This window comes from Rhinoderma darwinii, chromosome 8 (genome assembly GCF_050947455.1).
Source record: "Rhinoderma darwinii isolate aRhiDar2 chromosome 8, aRhiDar2.hap1, whole genome shotgun sequence".
Taxonomy (NCBI): Eukaryota; Metazoa; Chordata; class Amphibia; order Anura; family Rhinodermatidae; genus Rhinoderma; species Rhinoderma darwinii.
In genome coordinates this window covers 82,403,317-82,425,888 of record NC_134694.1, presented here as the reverse complement: position 1 = coordinate 82,425,888, position 22,572 = coordinate 82,403,317, and the positions used below count along the sequence as shown (strand labels likewise).

Below are 22,572 nucleotides of genomic sequence, written 5' to 3'. Positions count from 1 at the left end.
GCGATGTTGTCCCATTGTTACTAATCCATGGGTTTCGATCACTGCGGCTTTGTATTAACAGTGCTTGACTCAGGACACATACATCAATCATTCGGAGTCTACAGCTTCCAGTATTGCCCACAATAGCTGAACAAATAGCTATGACCCGGACTTGCTAAAAAAAAATAAAAAAATGTAATTGATACAAAATTCTAATTTCCTATTCAGCTTGCATACAAGAAGGCGGCTATAATTGTCTGTTTAAGCCAATTTGTCAAACAATTTCGATCAAATTGAATTTCATCTCCAAGCAATCCCTGTGGAGGAAAATTAATAGCTATGGACAATTCATGGTCAAAGCCACATAAAAAGGATACAAGACAGAATGACGAAAATCATCCTGAAATGTATATAAAGCACTCAGTATCTGGCGGACATCTCCAGCACACTCCATGACCAACATTGTGTAACAGCGCCTATAGGATATTTACATTCTTAACTAGTATAATCATTGGCTCATGACTATACTGCTGCAGTTTTGTTTGTATTTTTTCCCATACTATGAAATTGATTCAGGGAAAGAGTCTATTATAGAACCGGTCATGGGGAGTCTTTGAAGCTAATTTGTTAAGGAGTTAAAAATAATATTCAGCATTTTATTTGACCCCTTCCTGACATTTGACATACATAAGGGGCAGAATGGAGCGAGCTGAGGAGCTGAGCATGCTCCATACAGAATATCACTAGGATATGTGACCAAAGTCCCATTGGCAGGGGTCGGAATGCTGTCAATGGCCGTCCACGTGGCCACCCAGAAAAAGAGGAGGAGTCAAGAAGACACAAAGTGGCATGGTGCTTTCCTAGTGCAGTTGCCAATTCACTGTAGCAAATTGGCAGGAGTCATGGCAGTCTTAACGCTATGCCACCAAGGTCTATGATGAGACAACCCCTTTAATACAAAATACCAGTAAACCATCTACTTTCAGAACAGGTTTGATGTTGATCTAAAACGGGTGAACTTGTACTTTATAAATATAAAGAAGCCATTTAAGAAACGGGGATATACTTTATACCAAATCTCACACACTATACAACAAATTTAGAGGTACCAAACCACCATCTATATACTGTAGTTTCATCCACAATTCCGAAATCACGGAAAAAATGCTGACACATTAATTTCTAACGGCCACGGACACCTTCCCGTATAGTTACAGGTGTGTGTCCGGCCTGTAGAAACAAGCCACAAAAAAATAATGTCCTATTTTACGTATTTAGGATGTGGATGACACTCCGCGACCCGTTCGTGCAGTATTTACGGACTGTAAATACTGCAAGGACGTGTGCATGGGGCCTAACACTTTTTCAATATCACCTTCTAGTCTAATGTTTCCCTTTTGAGGTTTCTCTTCTTTTGTGCTGAACGTTTCATTAGTTTCCAACCATCATCAGGTTTCAAAGTAAATATTTATAAAGTGCATCTCAACCTAGCTGCTAATTTTTAACCCAATCTGACTTGATAAGAGAAGAACTGTATTCAATTTTGAGGGTGAGACACAAAAACACTAACCAAAACTCTAACCCAAATCTCAGTTCTTGCCCAGAGTTTCCCTTTAAATTCAGGACACACTGATCGGCCTCCCAGTGAAGTACAGTGGAATCTGGTGGGGTTTTTCATGACTTTTCTCTGTACAGCTATGTAGGGTATCATGATTAGAGGAAAAAGGCCAGGAGAGCACCCAAGATATCCGAATCACAGAACCCCAAGGGAATTTAGACCCTATATATATATATATATATGAAAATTTTTTGGTCAATTTTTTTCTACAAATTTGTAGTTGTGCTAGCTGTTATGTCCTTACCCTGAGTTACAGCCTGTATTATATTCCAGAGCTGCATTCAAGGTTCTGCTTGACATCAGTGAAAACAGACAACAAACTTGTCGTCAGATCAACCCCTAATGTTCACACGCCGTGTTTTCAGGCGTTTTATCGCCTCCAAACATCTGCCTATTGATTACAATGAGAGAAACAGCGTTTCGCTCAGATTGTGCATTTTTTAATGCGGCTGTTTGAAAAAACAGCGCGTTAAAAAAACGTCCCGTAATAAGAAGTGCAGGTCACTTCTTTTGCCGTTTTTCATTGTGTCAATAGAAAAACAGCTCCAAAAAAATGCATCAAAAAAACTTTGATGCTTGAAAAACGCCTGAAAATCAGAGGCGGTTTTCCTTTGAAAACAGCTCCGTATCTTACAGACGTTTTTACTTTAGCGTGTGAACATACCCGAACAGCTTAGCTGAACTATAATGCAATTGGACAGATAGTTTTAGCTACAGCACTTGGTGTAAATACTGGACACTCCAGAATACAAGTCCTCATAGCAAGCTCTGTGCGGAGACCGAGCCAGCAACGAATACTGAGATACAGCTCTGAAGCCAGCAGAAACGTAAAGGCAGCGCGGTCCCACCTCATCTCATGGACATAAGAAACCAGGGATGATTGGTGTCAATGTCTGCCTTTGTTTTATAAGGAGGCCCTAGGAGGCTCCAGGTCAAGGATCTAGAATGGGACAACGTTGTGGTAGGTCACTGATCAATGTGGCAGATGTTCCCGTTTTACAACTAGTTAGAATGTGATCATCTAGTGTCTTTGTCTTCTATGGTCGGGCGTACTCTTTGGATCTAGCTCATTACAAACACAGAGGTGGCTATTGGATTGTGTTAATAGTTCTAGAACACTAGCATTTCTCTTTTCTTTGGATAAAGTTTAAGAATGTAACATTTCTAGACACAGATTTATGTAAAAAAAGAAAAAAAAAAAAAACACAAAACTAAAAACTGCAAGCAATGGAGGGGGACAACAAAAAACAAACTTCTTTGCAACATGACAGAAAAGGATTGTTTTAGGATAAACCAACATCACAACATGGGTAGAGATTTAGTCATTTAGCTCATAGCAAATTATTTTCTAGACTAACAAGCGTCTAGCTGTATAGCGTTAGGTATAGAATCACATGCAGACACAGGACCCAGACTGGATTCTTATTACGGTCTGCTGCAAAATAGAAGTTAGTACAATGCAATACATCTATCAGAATATTGACATGGAATAATCATTTGTGTTATTGCTGTGGTTGACCTAGTCTTGCTCACACTGTTGGGGAGTTGTTACAATGTATAAGCACAGTCCAGGACAGGACAGGAGAAAAAGGAGTTCTGCTGAGATGACAGAGAATTGCTTACATTGCAATATGACAAGGTCTGGATGGATTTTCAACCTGTGACTCCAAACAAGAAAGCATAAAAACGCCAGTGCTTTTGTTTTTTTATCTGTCCTAAGGCTATGCTTTTGTTGACGATATCAGGGAAACTTTTCAGTGCGAAATAGACATAAAATCAAAGCACATATCATCAAGGTTTAGCCCCTAGGGTCCACAAAGGGGTCTCCAGAATTCCCCAAGATGAAAATGGGTAATGGGGGACATTGCTGCCGTTTTGGCACCTGTGACACTTCGGAGTCTGCTGAAGAGCGTGAAGAATTTGTGGTCTATTTCATTGAATATGTGAGACACAGGAGAACTAGGACAGACCAGATGAACTGACCATCCTGAAGAGTGGAGCCTGCGCTGCGGAGTCCTCTCCAATTAAAGGTTTGTCATGTATTAGGACATATTCAGATACGGCGGGTTTGTTGCAGATTTCCTCCTCTATGTTTAGAATTTAAGCATTTTGTAAAGAAAAAGAAAAAAAACTCTACTTCTATAAAGAAAAGGTAACAGTTCCTGAATAATTTCTATAGGTTATTTTTATGTTCAATGCATTTAAATGGTTTGAGAACTCAGACTCCACTGCATAGGAGGCGTCTGATGTTTAGGCTCAGTTCACATCTAATTTTTCAGGGATGTTGGGGGTATAATGTGGGAGCAATCCTCAACGTGTGCCTATGCACCCACTGTATCAAAAGCGTCCTTAAAGTGTAGCTAAACGTTTGACAAACTTCTGACATGTCATAGTGACATGTCAGAAGTTTGTATTGGTGGGGGTCCAAGCACTGAGACCCCCCCAATCGCTAGAACGAAGCAGCTGAAGCATTCGTGTGAGCGATCAGCTGCTTCGTGCCTGTTCGGCTTTTTCCGGAAAGCCGATCTATCGGAGTACGGGCTCATAGACTTTCTATTGAGTCCGTCCTCCGATACATTCATTTCCGGAAAAAGCCGAACAAGCACAAAGCGGCTGAGCGCTCACACGAGCGCTTCAGTTGCTTTGTTCTAGCGATTGGTGGGGGTCTCAGTGCTCGGACCCCCACCAATCCAAACTTCTGACATGTCACTATGACATGTCGGAAAAAATAAATAAACGTTTGACAAACTTCTCTTTTGTAGAAAAGCATGGTCTTCCAGTGGGGCACAGCACAGTATAGGTTTTTTTTACAATCGGAGTCAATGGCCTTCATATGCCACTGTATACCATATATCAGGGAATACTCACGATTTACGGTATACCTGACATGCCTGAAAAACGAGATGTGAACTGAGCTTTATTAAGAGAACATATTAGAAGACAGTAGATGTACCTTTTAAATGTAATCCTCGTGACAATTTAATTAAATAAGCATATTTTTTTTTAAATGTAAAAATAAAATCTCACATTACAACTGGTATATGTATCTTTTAAGCTTTGAGAAATATATTAAAACCCCTTGGCGACATGTGACATAACTGTACATCACAGTCGCCAAAGGAGGATTATAGAGCGGGAACACAGGCTGAGCCTCCTCCATAAATCGGCAGGTGTCAGCTGTATGTTACAGCTGACACCTCCGATCCCGGTCGCACCACAGAACACTTTCTGCATGACTTTTCTAAGTTTCTTTTCCACAGCATGTAGCGAAGATTCTATAAATCTCATTCACTTTACGCATACGGATACTGTAAATCCTGTAAATGCTGCGGAATTTTCGGTACAGAATTCCGTTGCGTTTATTCGGTGTGTGAACCCAGTCTAAGGGTGTATTCACACGGTGCGGTTTTGCAGTTAGCATGGAAACCGTGGCTAATCGTGGCAAAAATGCATGTAGTTTTTCAGTGATGCGGAAAAAAATGCATAAAAACCGTACTGTGTGAATACACCCATAGACCAACATTAGTCATTGTTTTGCTGTGGCTTAACATAAACAAACGCACGCACACACGCACGTAAAAATAACACCGCAAAAAAAAGCCCGGCAGATTTACAGCCTAAGGATATGTTCACACAGAGTTTTGTTGATGCTGAAAAAACAGTCTACAATCGGACTACAAAATTAGCCTGTTTTCCAGACTGATTTTGGATGCAAATTTTTAAACGCAAACTGCAAGTTGTTTTTTTGTGCTTTTCAGTGCAAAAACCAGAAATGTAAACCAGAAGTGAGGAGTCTTCCACACGGATTCGGATACTGAAAAAGGGTCGGAATCAGCGTGCGAAAGACACCGAGTGCATCCGGCCGAACGTGGAAGTTTAAATGGCAAGTATGTTAGACTAGCCTGGTCATGCAACAGACCGACATCAAACTGGGTTCTTGGAAGATGCCCTTAACCCCTTCCCGACATTTGACGTACATGTACGTCATGGAAAGTACTGACTTCCCGCATCTTGCCGTACATGTACGTCAAACGTTTGGCACCGGCTCAGAAGCTGAGCCGGTCCCATCATCACCGGATCTCAGCTGTATCTTACAGCTGACATCCGACTGTAACGGCGGGGACCGAAATTAGCTTCGATCCCCGCCATTAACCCCTTAAGTGCAGCGCTCAAACGCGATCGCTGCACTTAAGGTGTTTGCAGCTCATCGGAACCCCAGTAATGAAATTGCCGGGGTTCCGGTGGCTGCAATGGCAACCGGAGGCCTAATACTGGCCTCCCGGTCTGCCTAGCACCGAAGCCGGTCAAGATCCGCCCGGCGGCGGAGCCTGATCGGCTTCCGTAGCTGCCGGCAAGATGGCGCCGGGTCAGGAGCTGATCCGGCGTCATCAGCGGTGGAAGTCAGCTGTACGGTACAGCTGACATCCACCTGTAACGGCAGGAACCGGAGCTAGCTCCGATCCCTGCCATTAACCCCTTCGATGCAGCAATCGAAAGCGATTGCTGCATCGTAGCGGTTACAAGCAGATCGCCAGCCCTGACAGGCAATCGGGACTGGCGACTGCTGTTATGGCAACAGGAGACACAATGGTCTCCTGCTCTGCCATTACGGAAGCCGATTTAGGCCCCGCCGGGAGGCGAAGCCTAAACGGCTTGCTGTCAGTGAATGACTGACAGATCTAATACATTGCACTACATAGGTAGTGCAATGTATTAGAAAAAAAAAAATCTGACCGTTGGACCTTCAAGTCCCCTAGTGGGACTTGAGAAAAAGTGTAAAAAAAGTATAAAAAAGTGTAAAAAAAAGTGCAAAAAATAAAAGTTTGAAAACAATAAAAGTTTCAAGTAATCAAATAACACACAATCCCCCTTTTACTCTTATCAAGTCCTTTATTATTGAAAAATAATAATAAACCATATGTATTTGGTATCGCCACGACCGTAACGACCGGAGGTATCAAAATATTATATTATTTATTGCACGCGGTGAACAGCGTAAAAAAAACCCGTAAAAAACGTTACCAGAGTTTCTGTTTTTTAGTCACTTTGCCCTACAAATATTACAATAAAAAGTGATCAAAAAGTCGCACGTATCCAAAAATGGTACCTATAAAAACTATAGCTCGTCCCGCAAAAAACAAGCCCTCATACAACTCCGTCGACAAAAAAATTAAAACGTTATGGTTCTCACAACTTGGCGACAGAAAAAATACATTCTTTTTACAAAAGTAATTTTATTGTGCAAAAAGTTGTAAAACATAAAAAAGTTCTATAAATGAGGTATCGCCGGAATCGTACTGACCCGCAGAATAAAGGTAACATGTAGTTTATAATGCGTGGTGAACTCTGTATAAAAAAAAAACAAAAAAAGCTGTGCCAGAATTGCGTTTTTTGGTTTACCTGGCATCCCAAAAAATAGGATAAAAGGTGATCAAAAAGTCACATGTACCCCAAAATGGTACCAATAATAACTACAGCTCGTCCCGCAACAAACCAGCCCTCATACCGCTACGTCTATGAAAAATAAAATTAGTTATGGCTCCAATAAGTCAGGAAATAAAAAAATATGCAGTTGTGCCCGAGGAGAACATTTCTTCTGTTTCAAGAGGCGATTTATCAAGGACCTAAAATTAGGGAACCAGGAAGGGAGGGCCCAATCATATCCGATGGAAGCGACGGTGCCCGTATTATACCAGGATAATACTTTCCCAGCAAAATTCCCCAAACTACAAAGGCGCGGAGTGTGGACCAAAAGGGGGATAAGAAATGACACCATTTATCAGTGCGACACCGGCCTGTGCAGAAAGGATTGCTTCACAGCGTAACACACATCTATGGATTATTTTTATTTTTTTATACCACCTGACTATGCCCCTTATATACTCCGCCCCGCTTACATGTACCCCCACATTATAAAACACCAGCAATACTCAAACAAATATAGTACCAAGCAAAATCCGCTCTCCAAAAGCCAAATGGTGCTCCCTCGGCCCTGAACCCTACAGCGTGCCCAAACAGCAGTTTCCTTCAACATATATGGCACCGTCATACCCGTGAGAACCCTTTTAACAATTTTTGTGGTGTGTGTCTCCAGCGTCATAAGCTGGGCATGACATATTTGCCACTGAATGGCATATCTAGGGAAAAATATAAATTTTTAATTTGCACCATCCGCAGCGCATTCATTTATGGAAAAGACCTGTGGGGTGAAAATGCTCACTACACCCCTTAATAAATGCCTTGAGGGGTGCAGTTCCATAATGGGGTCACTTATCAGGGGTTTCTTTTTATTATTTCACATCTGAGCCTCTGCAGTTGTGAACCAATACTTTGTAAATCGCCAAATTAGGCCTCCACTCCGCATGGTACTCTTCACTTCTGAGCCCTGTCATATGTCCAGACAAAAGATTAGGGCCACATGTAGGGTGTTTCTAAAACCGGGAAACACCGCATAATAATTAGAGAGCTGTCTTGTTATGGTGGCACAAGCCGGGCACCACATATTGGCATATCTATGGAAAAAAATCCCATTTTCACTCTGCAACATTGAGCGCACACTAATTTCTACAAAACACCTGCAGGGTTAAAATGCTTACTACACCCCTTGGTAAATGCATTGAGGGGTGTAGTTTACAAAATGGGGTCACTTCTGGGGGGTTTCCACTGTTTTGGGCCCACAGGTGCCCAGAAACCAATCCAGCAACATCTGCACTCCAAATGGCGGTCCTTCCCTTCTGAGCCCTGCCGTTTGCCCAAACAGCAGTTTATGACCACATATGGGGTATTGCCGTACTCGGGAGAAATAGCTTTACAAATGTTGGGTTCTTTTTTTCCTTTATTTGTTGAGAAAATGAAAAAAATTTGCGCTAAAGCTACGTCTTATTGAAGAAAAAGGACTGTTTTTATTTTCACTGCCTAATTCTAATAAATTCTATGAAACATCTGTGGGGTCAAAATGCTCACTACACCCCTAGATGCATTCCTCAAGAGGTGTCGTTTCCTAAATGGAGTCCCTTTTTGGGCGTTTTCATGGTTTTGTCCCCTCAGGGGCTTTGCAAATGTGACCTGGCCTCCGCAAATCATTCCTGCTAAATGTGATCTCAAAAAGTCAAATAGTGCTCTTTCCCTTCTAAGCCCTGCCGTGTGTCCAAACAGCCGTTTATTACCACATGTGGGGTATTGTTTTACTCGGGAGAAATTGCTTTACAAATTTTGTGGTGCTTTTTCTCCTTTAGTCCTTCTGGAAATGAGAAAAAATTAGCTAAACCTACATTTTCTTTGAAAAAATGTAGATTATTATTTTCAGGGCCTACTTCCAATAATTTCTGCAAAAAAACTGTGGTGTCAAATCGCTCACTATACCCCTAGATAATTTCCTCAATGGGTGTTGTTTCCAAAATGGGGTCACTTGTGGGGGGTTTCCACTGTTTTGTCCCCTCAGGGGCTTTGTAAATGTAACATGGCCTCCGCAAACCATTCCTGCTAAATTTGAGTTCCAAAAGCCAAATGGCGCTCTTTCCCTTCTCAGCCTCGCCGTGTGTCCAAACAGCCGTTTATTACCACATGTGGGGTACTGTTTTACTCGGGAGAAATTTCTTTACAAATTTTGTGGTGCTTTTTCTCCTTTAGTCCTTCTGGAAATGAGAAAAAATTAGCTAAACCTACATTTTATTTGAAAAAATGTAGATTTTCATTTTCACAGCCTACTTGCAAAAATTTCTGCAAAAAACCTGTGGGGTCAAAATGCTCACTATACCCCTAGATAATTTCCTCAAGGGGTATAGTTTCCAAAATGGGGTCACTTGTTTGGGGTTTTCACTGTTTTGTCCCCTCAGGGGCTTTGTAAATGTGACATGGCCTCCGCAAACCATTCCTGCTAAATGTGAACTCCAAAAGCCAAATGGCGCTCTTTCCCTTCTCAGCCACGCCGTGTCTCCAAACAACCGTTTATTACCACATGTGAGGTATTGTTTTACTCGGGAGAAATTGCTTTACAAATTTTGCGGTGCTTTTTCTCCTTTAGTCCTTGTGGAAATGAGAAAAAAAAATCGCTAAACCTACATTTTCTTTGAAGAAATGTTGATTTTAATTTTCACGGCCTACTTCCAATAATTTCTGTAAAAAACCTGTGCGGTGAAAATGCTCACTACACCCCTAGATAATTTCCTTGAGGTGTCTAGTTTCCCAGATGGGGTCACTTTTGGGGGATTTTGACTGTTTTGGCACCGCAAGAGCCCTTCAAACCTGACATGGTGCCTAAAATATATTCTAACAAAAATAAGGCCCCAAAATCCACTAGGTGCTCCTTTGCTTCTGAGGCCGGTGTTTCAGTCCAGTAGCACGCTACGGCCACATGTGGGATATTTCCTAAAACTGCAAAAACTGGGCAACAAATATTGAGTTGCATTTCTCTGGTAAAACCTTCTGTGTTATAAAAAAAATTGTATTAAAAATGTATTTCTGCAGAAAAATATGAAATTTGTAAATTTCACCTCTACTTTGCTTTAATTCCTGTGAAATGTTTAAAGGGTTAAGACATTTTCTAAATGCTGTTTTGAATACTTTGAGGGGTGAAGTTTTTAAAATGGGGTGACTTTTTTGGGGTTTCTAATATATAAGGCCCTCAAAACCACTTCACAACTGAACTGGCCCCTGTAAAAATAGCCTTTTGAAATTTTCTTGAAAATGTGAGAAATTGCTGCTAAAGTTCTAAGCCTTGTGAGGTCATAGAAAAATAAAAGGATGTTCAAAAAACGATGCCAATCTAAAGTAGACATATGGGGGATGTTAATTAGCAACAATTTTGTGTATTATAACTGCCTGTCTTACAAGCAGATACATTTAAATTGAGAAAAATGCTAATTTTTGCAATTTTTCGCTAAATTTTGGTGTTTTTCACAATTAAATACTGAACATATCGAGCAAATTTTGCCAGTAACATAAAGTCCAATGTGTCACGAGAAAACAATCTCAGAATCGCTTGGATAGGTGAAAGCATTCCGGAGTTATTACCACATAAAGTGACACATGTCAGATTTGAAAAATGAGGCTCTGTCAGGAAGGTCAAAAGTGGCTAAAGAGGGAAGGGGTTAATATTGGTGTGTAATGGTCCTGCACATGAGAAGATATGGCAGGAATTACACAATCTTGTAGTATTGGGAAGGGACAGAGATGAGCAATTTGTAGCTTTGATACTGGTCACGTAGGCAATGCAGAAATCATACAATTTACATTCGGCCATGACCAATTGTATAAATCAACCTTTTTGTTTTCTCCTCGCAACTCCAACAGGAGACTAAGCTCTTATAGACCAGCCATAAAGATGAGAGAATGAGGAGGTCAAGGACATCGGATACCAGTGAATTGTGGACAGATACTGAAGTGTCACCCGCCTATAAAGCCGTCTTTGCTAAACACAATGAGAACATACAATGATCAGAGAGAATACGGCTCTTAAAGACGACCATGACCCGAACGTACTCTACATTACAATGCTTCTAAAACCGGGTATTTGCCGTCAACTCAGAAACATCGTTCAAATGGATGCAAATAAAACAAACATATATTTGTGACTGCCATTAACCCAATATGACGCATTTGCAGCGGCACAAGAAGCGGAGATATGAAGAGTTTGCTGGGGATCTTACCACGTAGATATTTTTTATCTGTGCATACCTGAAATAGGGACAGCTGGTCAAAAATCGATATTATACATCACCATAGGTCCCTCTCAATGTCACAGGCAGTTAAAGCAACTCTGCTGTGAAGACCCCACTACACAACTCCCAGTTTCTCAACTGCCCCCTGTAGGTGTGACAAGGGGGTTAGAGAAACAGCGGGCTGTAGCAACACTTTATTCTTATGTTTTAACTAGAGTTTGGCGCTGTTCGCACAGGAGTTTTTTTACAGGCAGAAAAAAAACGGACGCAGAATTCCTTCAGGAATTTTGAGGCAGATTTTGAACTGCCTGCATGTAGTTTTTCGCAACGTTTTTCACCCACGGCCATTGAAGATTATGCGAGAACTGTGGGCAAAAAGCGCAGAACAGAAACGCTCAGAAACTAGCGCAGAAGTTTTTTTCCGCCTCCCATTGATTTCAATGGGAGATCAGAGACGGAAACCGCAGCAAGAAAGGACAAGCCACTTTTTTTTTCCGCAAGTGACCGAACTCCTCTGCCTCCGATTGAAAACAATGGGGAGCGATTTCGGACGTCTTTTTGGGGCCGATTCCGATGCAGTTTCTGCGGCAAAATCAACGCCAAAAAAAACTCAGTGTGAACTGACCCTTACACTGCTATGGAAACAATGATGCTGAAAAATTCCAATTGCTTTTAGTATTATTTGTTCATCGATACTTGATAGAAATATACTGGATCTTACATTGACCAATGCCAACCATTCAGAAGCATACAGACATTGCTACAGACTGATAGTGCTAGTCAGGGGATTGTGGATGGAAACAAAGCAGGAGCTGGCATCTGAATGTCTGCACTGTGCAGGAGTAGTGCCACCTCTGATAAATACAGCCTGGCATCTAGACATTGCAGCTCTAATCAAATCTAGCGGCAGGCAGATTCCAGGTCAGAAATATACTCAAACGATCAGGAAAACCACATTTAGTTGCCCTTTACTCGAAGCAGCAAAAACAGTATTTTCGTTTCAAGGGTTAACCACATTAGTCTTCACCAAATATATTCATTAAATAGATATTTACTGGGTCCATAATATAGATATACTCATACATACACTGAACGGCCACTTTATTAGAGACACCTGAACTTTTACGATTGGAGCTTCCCTGTAAGGAGATTAGACACGTGACCCCGGAGTGGAGCGTAAAATTAAATGAACAAGTTTTCCGTAGACCAGTTTCAATGTGAATCCAAACTAGAATGGGAAAAATCAAGCAATCTGAATGACTTCGAATGAGGCATGGTCATGGCTGCTAGACTAGTCGGGGACAGTATTTCAAAAACTGCCAACCTTATGGGGTTTTCGAATACAACGGTGTTGAGAGTATACCGAGAATGGTGTGATCGAGGAAAAATATCCAGTGAAGGAAGATCCAGTAGACAAACAACTTGTCCCTAAGAGAGGTAAGAGGAGGACGTCCAGAATCGTTCTGAGAAACAGGCGGTGCACAGTCAAGCAAATTGCAGCCGAATAGAACTCTGGTGCTCCAACTAACTTGTCCGAACGCATAACTCATCGTTTTTTAGCACAGATGGGCTACGACCGAAGACAGCTGATTCGAGAGCGATTGATGTCTAAGAGAGACTGAAAGGCAAGACTCAACTGGGCAAAAAGAGTGCAGAAATGGGATCACGGAGCAGTGGAAAAACATTGGTCAGACGAATCCAGATTTCTGTTGCACCATGTTGATGGGAGGATCAGAATTTGGCGCAAGCAGCATGAATCGATGAACCCTTTATGTCAGATGTCAACAGCTTAGGCTGGTGGAGGTGGAATAATGGTGTGGGGAACATTTTCTTGGCACACCCCGGCTCCTCTGATACCTGTGGATGGACGTTTGTACACTAGGATTTACGTACCTAAGCATTGTGGCCAACCAAGTTCATCCATCCACGGCAGCGGTTCACCATATGGTAGACGGATACTTTTGCAGCAACAGGAGAGAAGCTATCCAGTCTGCATGGGCGAATATTTATACATTGCCTTAAACCTACCTATGTATTTGTGCCTTTTTTTAGGTATATTTTACTCCAAAACAGTTTGCCATGTGACATATTTATTAACCATTTGCCACCAGAATTTAGGGCCATTTGCACCATGAACGTTAGTAAAAGTGGAGTGAAAAGTAGGCGTGGCTTATTGCTTGGACAGGATTTAGACACATTTATGAAATGTGACTTAAAAAGTTGCAAATCAGAGAAAAAATAGAAAGTAAAGTTTATTCTATACTCCACACAAACCCTGGTGAAGAAAAAAGGGACACATTTGTAGCCAGTGTAAAAGTAAGGACCTCTGCACATCAGCGTTCAGTTTCCGTTAATGGGTTCCATCAGACCTTTCCATCGGAGGAAACCATAGCTTCCGTTTGCATTTAGTTTTCGTTTGTCTACGTTCTGTAAGGTTTCCGTTTTTGCAGCGTAAAAAATAGCGTAGTTGACTACGCTACTGTTTCCGCTAAAAAAATACCCTGAAACCTTACGTAACGGAGAAAAAAGGAAACCATTTGCAATGGAAGCATTACCATTGAAAACCGTTTGCCTTTATGTTCCTCCAATGGTAAGGCCTGACTGAACCCATCAACGGAAACCGAGCGCTGATGTGAACACAGTGGCAGTGGTAGAAGTGTATGTTGTGATTTGTCAAAGAAATAAAATGCAGACATAAATTTGTCGCAATGTACGTCAATAAAGTAGTCTAATGTTAAGTGCCTGTTCATATCTGCGTTATTGTTTCCGGTAAAACCACAGACACCCTGACAAAAACCCAACGGCACTTATTACAGTAAATGGGTTTCGTCGGGCGTCGATTGTGACAAAAACCCAACGCCACTTATTAAAGTAAATGGGTTCCGTCGGGCGCCGATTGTGTCCATTGTACAATTGAACCAGCAATTCCGGAATTTTCATTCGGAGCATAACAAAGAAAAAACACAATGCAGGTGTGAACCAGGCCTATCTTCGGCTGTGGGCATTAGGCCAAAGTGGTTTTGCGGGTTGCAAAACCACAGATCAGTTGTGGTTCATTTGCTCGCAAAAAAAAGATTTCGTTGTGCATTTGTCTGTCATCAGGATTCAAGGTTCCGCAAAAAAAAAAAAATATGATTTCACCAGTTTGTGAGGCCGCAAATACAAACCGTAAAATGAGTTGTCCTCAGTCTTTGCGGTCCGGATTCGCAGCCCCAGCACGGATCCGGTGAAAACCAACTTTGTGTGCGGATAAATTTCGGACGCAAAAGCACGGTCATGTGCCTGAGGCCTTAGACATTGGCCAAAATGACATCACTTTTCAGAAATGTGGCCTACTGTTGCTCTTCACCTATAAAAGGAAGAGGCTGTTCTATTTGTTACATGGTCATATAAATACATGATTGTAACCAAGGGTTAATATACGTCACATAGCTGTGCCACTGTATCTACACTTTATTTCTATATATATTATTTCTGGTGACACAATTTTCAAAACAGATAACGCCTGTAGGCCTTATTCACACAAACATCCATGCGCGGTCCTTTTCAAATCGGGCTACTCACACATGTGTTTTTTCACGGAGCGTGTGTTCATTGCGTGAAACTTACCGCATGTCTTATTCTGCTTTGTTTTTGTGGATCAGCCTTGCCCATTAAAGTCTGTGTGTGTGTGAAAAAAAGGACAGAACACGGACGACATCTGTATGCGGTCCATTTTTCATGAATCAGTTGCTAAAAAAAAATGCTGAGAAAAAAAGAAAAAAAAAAAAAGAGTAGAACCAGAAAGTGCTTGCAGAGGAGAAACACGGAAACCCCACTGGTGCAACACGCATGAAAAACAGCCCTGACACAAATCGGACACGCTCGTTTGAATAAGGCCTTAGAGGTTCTCCCACCAAACTTTATATACTACATCACTAGAAAAAGACAATCACTATATGTACTGCGTGGGGGAAGGGGGAGAACAGTTGGAATGCTCTCCGATCTCCAAGTCAAGCTCAGCGCACCTTCGTATTTCTCCTTGGCACAGCACCACTCCCTTCACTACACAGCTTTCTAAGGATCCCCCACTAATAAGATAGTGACAGCATAGCCTAGCAATAGGACATCTCTTCAGTTATCGGGTAAGTGGCTCCGTTTATTTATAAAGAAGGTTAAATCCTGTTTCTGTAACTTTTGAGTACCATTTAATATCATTTTAAACGGTGTTACAGTCTTCCCATCTTAGGGCCTGTTCACATCAGCGTTGGCTTACCGTCCTGGGGTTCCGTCAGAGGTTTCCGTCGGGTGTACCCTGCAACGGAAACTCAAACTGAAACCACAGCTTCTGTTTCCGTCACCATTGATATCAATGGTGATGGAAACATTGCGAATTGTTTCCGTACGTCACCATTCCGGCAGGTTTCCGTTTTAACGACGGAATCAATAACGTAGTCGACTGCGCTATTGATTACGTCGTTAAAACAGAAACCAGCCGGAATGGTGACGAATGGAAACCATTAGCAATGTTTCCGTCACCATTGATATCAATGGTGACGGAAACAGATGCTGTGGTTTCACTTTGACTTTCCGTTGCGGGGTTCACCCGACGAAAACCTCAGACGGAACACCGGAACGGAAAGCCAACGCTGATGTGAACAGGCCCTTAGTCACATATTGCAGCCACTAACATTACAATGAATCAAATAAGAATATGCCTAGAAGTAACACATAATATATAGATTTTATTAAATCAATCAACAGCTACATAGACACTAAACCCAAGCTCTAATTTATCCACATTTGCGCAGAAGTGAAAATAGAATCTATTGTTCCCTGTTATCAGCCACTTCATGCTGGAATAGCTTGTAGTGTTCTCCAAAGTGATTACCAAGAATAAACCAGAAAATACCCCCCCCCCCTCCGTAAACAGTACATTATTTAACACATCTGCAATTCTCAGGCCCCATGCACACAAACGAGCTTTTGCGGCCACAATTCCCCCAAAAATCCACGGGAGAATTGCAGCCCCATTCATTCCTATGGGGCCATGCACACTACCGTGGTTTCCACTGTCCAGGAGCCCGGACCGCATAAAGAACGGGCAAGTCTCATTACGGCCATGTTCTGAGGTCCAGGCTCATAGCAAATAATGGCTTGCGGGTGAGACCCCGCCCCCGGCCGACCCGAAAACCACGGCCATGATATTAGTAAGGCCTCATGCACATGAGCGTATCCGCAAATACTGACCGTAAATACGGTTCAGTATTGCTTCATAGTCAAAGTACCCATTTCTGCTGAATGGTATCCGCAAATATGGTCCGTAGTGCATCCGTACATACGGATCCGCCCCCAAAAAAAAAGAAGAGGCCTGGCTCATGGGAAATCCCCTTTGTGTTGCTTAGCAACACTTCTATTGTTGCGGGTGGCTATCCGTATTTGCGGACACACCTCCGTAGCCATCCACAATTTTGGCTTCCCCCATAGACTTCTATGGAGGAGTCCGTGCCGCAATTGCGGACCAAAAACGGACATGATCCATAATTCCCAGCATAGTTCTGCGGCACGAACACTCATCCGTAGCGATACGGAAAGGTGTCCGCGTTCAATGGAAGTGAATGAGTCAGTTTTAGTCTTTCTTTAGGCTGCACTTTTATACGGTGTGTACAATGTTAAGTGCTCCTTCATTTAAGCCTCATGCACACGACCGTAGCCATGTGCACGGCGGTGATTTTCGGGTCGGCCAGCCACGGAGTGTCACCCGCGAGCCGCATCCGCAAATCGCGGGCCGTGCACATGGCCGTGTCCATTATTTTCTATGAGCCTGGACCACAGAACACGGCCGTAATAAGACATGGCCGTTCTTTCTGCGGTCCGGACTCATTCCTGGGCCATGCACGGACCGTGGAAACCACGGTCGTGTGCATGGCCCCATAGGAATGAATGGGGCCGCAATTCTCCCGTGGATTTTCAGGGGAATTGCGGCCGCAAAAGCACGTTCGTGTGCATGGGGCCTTATACTCGTCGAGAGGAGTGTCTCCCATGTTTCTTTATCTGCAGATAACTGCTTGATACCATGTCTTGTATTGAACAATTTCTCTATGATGAATATGATTAAATGGTCAATGGCCAAACCCGAAGCTTATAGCGAACAGGTGGCATGGCTCTTTATATCCATCTTCTATGCTACACAATGCCAGTCCTCCTGCCCTAGTTCTAGTTTTATTCCTGCAATAAAAAGTAGTAAAATTCTTCATGCATAGCGCAGCATGCTGCACTTTATGGTTAAAAGAATAAAAATATGCAGCAGTCTGTAGTAGTACCTGTAACATAGTAATAGTAACATACATTGCATATGTGATTTATATCATCTGGCAAAATTATTAAAGATACTTAAATGGACTTGTCCAACTTTTTCCACGAAAAAAAACCCAAAAAAAATGAATATATATTTTTTCCAGGTAGCCTACAGAGCAGATGTGTGTATAAAACACTGCTGCTCCGAATCCAGCCTTTAGGATGTCCCATCAGGACAGTCCATGTCCATATGCCCTATAAATGCATATGTATGTCAGAGGGGGGTGCACCTCTAGGGAATCCCCCCCCCTACGAGTCAGAGCGAGAAACAACTAACAAGCAGCTGCTCTCGCTCTGGTAGACTTGGGTCGTCCATGTATTACATGATCTGGCTTTCATCTGAAGGTGATGCCTGGCTGGCATGGGCTTCCCCCAGCAAAAGTGGCTGTTTGTCGGGGGTTTGGGAGTTGCATCCACGATGATCAACTGATCGCTGCTGCGACTCCTGTATGAAAGAGGTCATCTATGATGTGATGAGCGCTTTAAGTATGACAAAATGTTGCACCAAATCTATTTGATGCAAATATCTGGCCACTGCATTTTTACAATGTGTTTTCATCCACAAAATGTTCAATTAATGACAAAAAGTGAAAAATCTGACTTTTCCTTTTTGCATGGTGTTCCTTTATTATATATCCCTGAGCTCTTGAATATACAACAGTCCCATAAAACAAAAATAAGCCAAAGTAAACAATAATAAAAAACCGCTTACCACTAAATATTTGTATGCAAAAAAGAAACAAAAAAGTCCCACAGATTAAACAGGCACATTTGGCAGAATTGACAATTGCCACAGCTGAAATCTTTTGAGTCGGCAGGTTGGTGACAGAGAGGAGGCCGAGTATATGGAGAATGACAGCCCAGCCAATAAAGCAGGAATCAGGGCTCGGACAAAGGCTCATCTGCATATGGGGCCTATTACTGAGCTTCCCAGTCACAGGAGCAGAAGAGCAGGTGTCTTCACAGGGAGCACAAAAGGGGTAGAGGATAATATATGCAAAGTGGATTTATTGCCCTCACCAGCAGAGAATCACACGGCAGATGGCACCGATTGCAAGCTCTTTTGGGCAGAGCTCCCCCTTCCTTCAATCCTATATATTTCTGAATCACACAGCAATGATCAATGAATCACCCTATAAATATAGCACACAGAGAGGAAGGCCTGTCATAGATTTACTATTTAAAGGACCCCAATCTTATGGCTTTCGTTACAGCGGCGCTCACGTGTGGCGCCGTCATACAAACAATGCGTAAATATTAATAACCACAAATATTCACAAGCCACTCTCCAGCTCCACCGACATCCGTCTCCCAGGGTATACACAGATCCCACCTCCAAGATATACAAAGCCCCTTCTCTCCAGACATATAGATGCACAAACCCATAAATCTACAAACCCAGCATTCTACATGCACAGACATCGTGAGACATACTGTACTAGAGCCTAGGCACAGACAGACAGGTCCATCTATTACACCATGTAGGCTCATTAGACTACAATCCACACAACCATATATTATATAGGTCACATTATTCACCAGCCAAATCATAAGTAGTTATGTAATGCTGGGCCACTAAAATAAAGTGTGAACCCCCCAAAGCCATCACACACAATCCTGCAGGCTGCGCCAGAATTGGGAGAGCCCAGAACAGGCCATTGCTAGTACTGCTGAACACAAGGCAGCATGGGCTGCAGCATGATGAGCCCTGCATAAAGAAGATGGCATTACCTGGCACACACCCTGGCATGCTGTGCCCCTTCTGCTGGAAGTGCTCTGGATGACAGGGAAGCCCTAGATTAGTCCATCTGCAGAACCGCTGCCATCCTTCCCCAGCTCCTGACCTCCACTGCTCACGTTAGTGGCTTGGATGCCTCAGCTGCCTCCTTGCTGTTCCCTAGCCCATGATGTCACCATCTTTCTCCCTCTCTGATTGGCTGCCTGGCGGCAGATAATAATACTACTAATAGCACTAGGAGGGCTGGGATAGGCAAATCTTTTGTTTCGAAGCAGGAAGTGAATAGAAACCTTTCGGAGACAGAGGGAGCTTAAAAATTGTGATGCTTTTACCAAGACCAAGTCTGCCCGCATTGTGTGTGGCCAGAGGTGCAATGCCATGGAGGGTGATAGACAGAGCGGACATGAGAATACACAGCACATTCCTTGTCTGCAGCAGACCCCTACTCAGCAGGGTCCTACACTCCGCTCCGTCCCCCCACTCTCCAGAATACTGTATGCAGCTACTGATGAAGTAAAAGTGGCCTAGGTACCGCACTCTATATTGTGGGCATGGGCAAAATCTTTCTGAGGTCTAGGTGCCAGCTGAGAAAACAGTTTTGTGGTAAACTTCACCTATTGAGGGAAGGTTAATATAAAAAGAATGAGCAGAATCACCCAGGAGGCATGTGGTGACCAGTATCGAATATCTGTTACCACTGGCGTAGCTATAGGGGTCGCAGCGGTCGCAATTGCGACCGGGCCCCGAAGCCAGGGGGGCCCACGGCCCCCCGCACCACATCAATAGAAAGTTACTATAGTAACTCGGGCCGCGGGCCCCTGTTACTATACTAACATACTTTACTTACCTTCCTGGTTCCGGATCGCAGCGGAGGTCCTGAAGTCAAGCGCTGTGCGCAGCGCATGACGTCACAGCGCTATGCCGCCGCGCACAGCATCGAGACTACAGAACTCCCGCCGCGGCCGAAGAGGAAGGTAAGGTTAGCCCTGACTGGCGGGGTCTGACTCCCGGGACCCGCCAATCAGCTGTTTTGAAGGGGCCGCAGCACTCGTACGAGAGCTGCTCCCCTTCATTCCTGTCACTTCATTCCGGTCACATTGTGAATCGGTGTCGGCGATTCACAGTGTGGGCGAGTAGTGAAATGAAGGGGAAGCAGCTCTCGTACGAGTGCTGCGGCCCCTTCAAAACAGCTGATTTGCGGGTCCCGGGCGACACATCAGCTATTGATGGCCTATCCTGTGGATAGGCCATCAATGTTTAGGGACTGCACAACCCCTAAGCCTACGATGTAGCAGGCTTAGGGGGCCCATGAGACAGGATCACAGATTGTGTGATCCTGTCTGCTGGGCCCTGTATCTAAGCCAATCACATGGTAGGCTTAGATACATGGCCCATGCGTGATCCTGTCTGCTGGGCCCTGTATCTAAGCCTACCACACTGTAGGTTTAGATACAGGGCCCCAGCACACAGTAATCTTATACTGTATAAGATTACTGTCTGCTGGACCCTGTATCTAAGCCTACCTTGTGGTAGGCTTAGATACAGGGTCCCACAGACAGTATCACACATGGGCCCTGTATCTAAGCCTTAGGGTATGTGCACAGACACTAATTACGTCCGTAATTGATGGACGTATTTCGGCCGCAAGTCCCGGACCGAACACAGTGCAGGGAGCCGGGCTCCTAGCATCATACTTATGTACGATGCTAGGAGTCCCTGCCTCGCTGCAGGACAACTGTCCCGTACTGTAATCATGTTTTCAGTACGGGACAGTTGTCCGGCAGCGAGGCAGGGACTCCTAGCGTCGTACATAACTATGATGCTAGGAGCCCGGCTCCCTGCACTGTGTTCGGTCCGGGACTTGCGGCCGAAATACTTCCGTCAATTACGGACGTAATTAGTGTGTGTGCACATACCCTAACACATGTGTTACTAATCATTTTTTGTGTTTTTTCTTACAGGTTCGGTCGTTGGATTACGTCGGATTCCAGGACGACTTCGATGACAGCTTTTTTTTTATTGTCAATAAAATGGTTAATGAGGGTTGTGTGGGTTTTTTCTTATTTCAATAAAATATTTTTTCTATGTCTTTGTGTTTTTTTTTTTAAACTATATTACTACCGCCTTAGTAATGGCCGCCGGCTGATTGACAGCATCCATTGCTAAGGCGGGGCTTAGTGTTAGCGGATGCAGAGGCTAACACTAACCCCCTTTATTACCCCGGTACCCACCGCCACCAGGGGTGCTGGGAAGAGCCGGGTACGATCTAGTACCTGACCATCTGTAGGGATGGTCGGCCACTGGGGTGGCCGCAGGCTGGTATTATCAGGAGGGGAAAGGCCAAAAACAGTGGCCCTTCCCATCCTGGTAATGCTGCCTGCTGCTGCTTTATTGTATCTGGCTGGTTATGAAAATGGGGGGGACCCGACGTCATTTAAAAAAAGAAAAAATAATTGGAAAGAACGATGTCAGGTCCCCCCCAATTTTCATAACCAGACAGATACAACACAGCAGCAGCAGGCAGCATTACAAGGGTGGGAAGGGCCACTGTTTTTGGCCTTCCCCAGCCTAATACTACCAGCCTGCGGCCATCCCGGTGCCTGCCCGTCACTACAGATGGTCGGGTACTGGTTTGTACCCGGCTCTTCCCAGTACTCCTGGTGACGGTGGGTACCGGGGTAATAATGGGGGTTAGTGTAGCCTCTGCACCGGCTAACATTAAGCCTCGCCTTAGTAATGGAGGTTGTCAATCAGCCAGCGGCCATTACTAAGGCGGTGATAATAAAGTTTAAAAAGATACAAGGACATAGAAAAAATATTTTATTGAAATAAAAAAACAACCCTCATTAACCATTTTATTGAGAATAAAAAAAACGCAGTCATTGAAGTACTCGAATCCGAAGTCCAACAACCGAACCTGTAAAAAAACACACACACACAAAAATAATCAGTAACACATAAAGAAGCAAAATTATTATTCTTACCTATCCTGGGTCCAGCGCTGGAGCCGCAATGTCAGCGAGCTGGGCCCTGTATCTAATCCTATCATGTGTGATACTGTCTGCTGAGCTGTGTATCTAATCCAATCATGTATGATACTGTCTGCTGGGCCCTATATCTAATCCGATCATGTGTGATACTGTCTGCTGAGCCACTGTATCTAATCCTATCATGTGTGATACTGTCTGCTGAGCCACTGTATCTAATCCTATCATGTGTGGTACTGTGCTGAGCCACTGTAT

At 43.5% G+C, this 22,572-nt stretch overlaps 1 protein-coding gene across 6 annotated transcripts in view; it reads right to left on the bottom strand.

Annotated features, from left to right (window-relative positions):
- Positions 1–22,572, bottom strand: part of PAK3 (p21 (RAC1) activated kinase 3) — a 182,549-nt gene that overhangs the window by 95,735 nt on the left and 64,242 nt on the right. For 2 of the 6 annotated variants that reach the window (XM_075835821.1, XM_075835824.1), the window contains exon 1: positions 19,324–19,499. The exons of 1 other annotated variant lie outside the window; for it this stretch is intronic. The gene's annotated coding sequence lies outside the window, so the exon portion shown is untranslated. Of the gene's footprint in view, positions 1–19,323; positions 19,500–22,572 lie in introns of those variants that run through there. 3 more of the 6 variants (XM_075835823.1, XM_075835825.1, XM_075835826.1) reach the window with 3 other exon arrangements.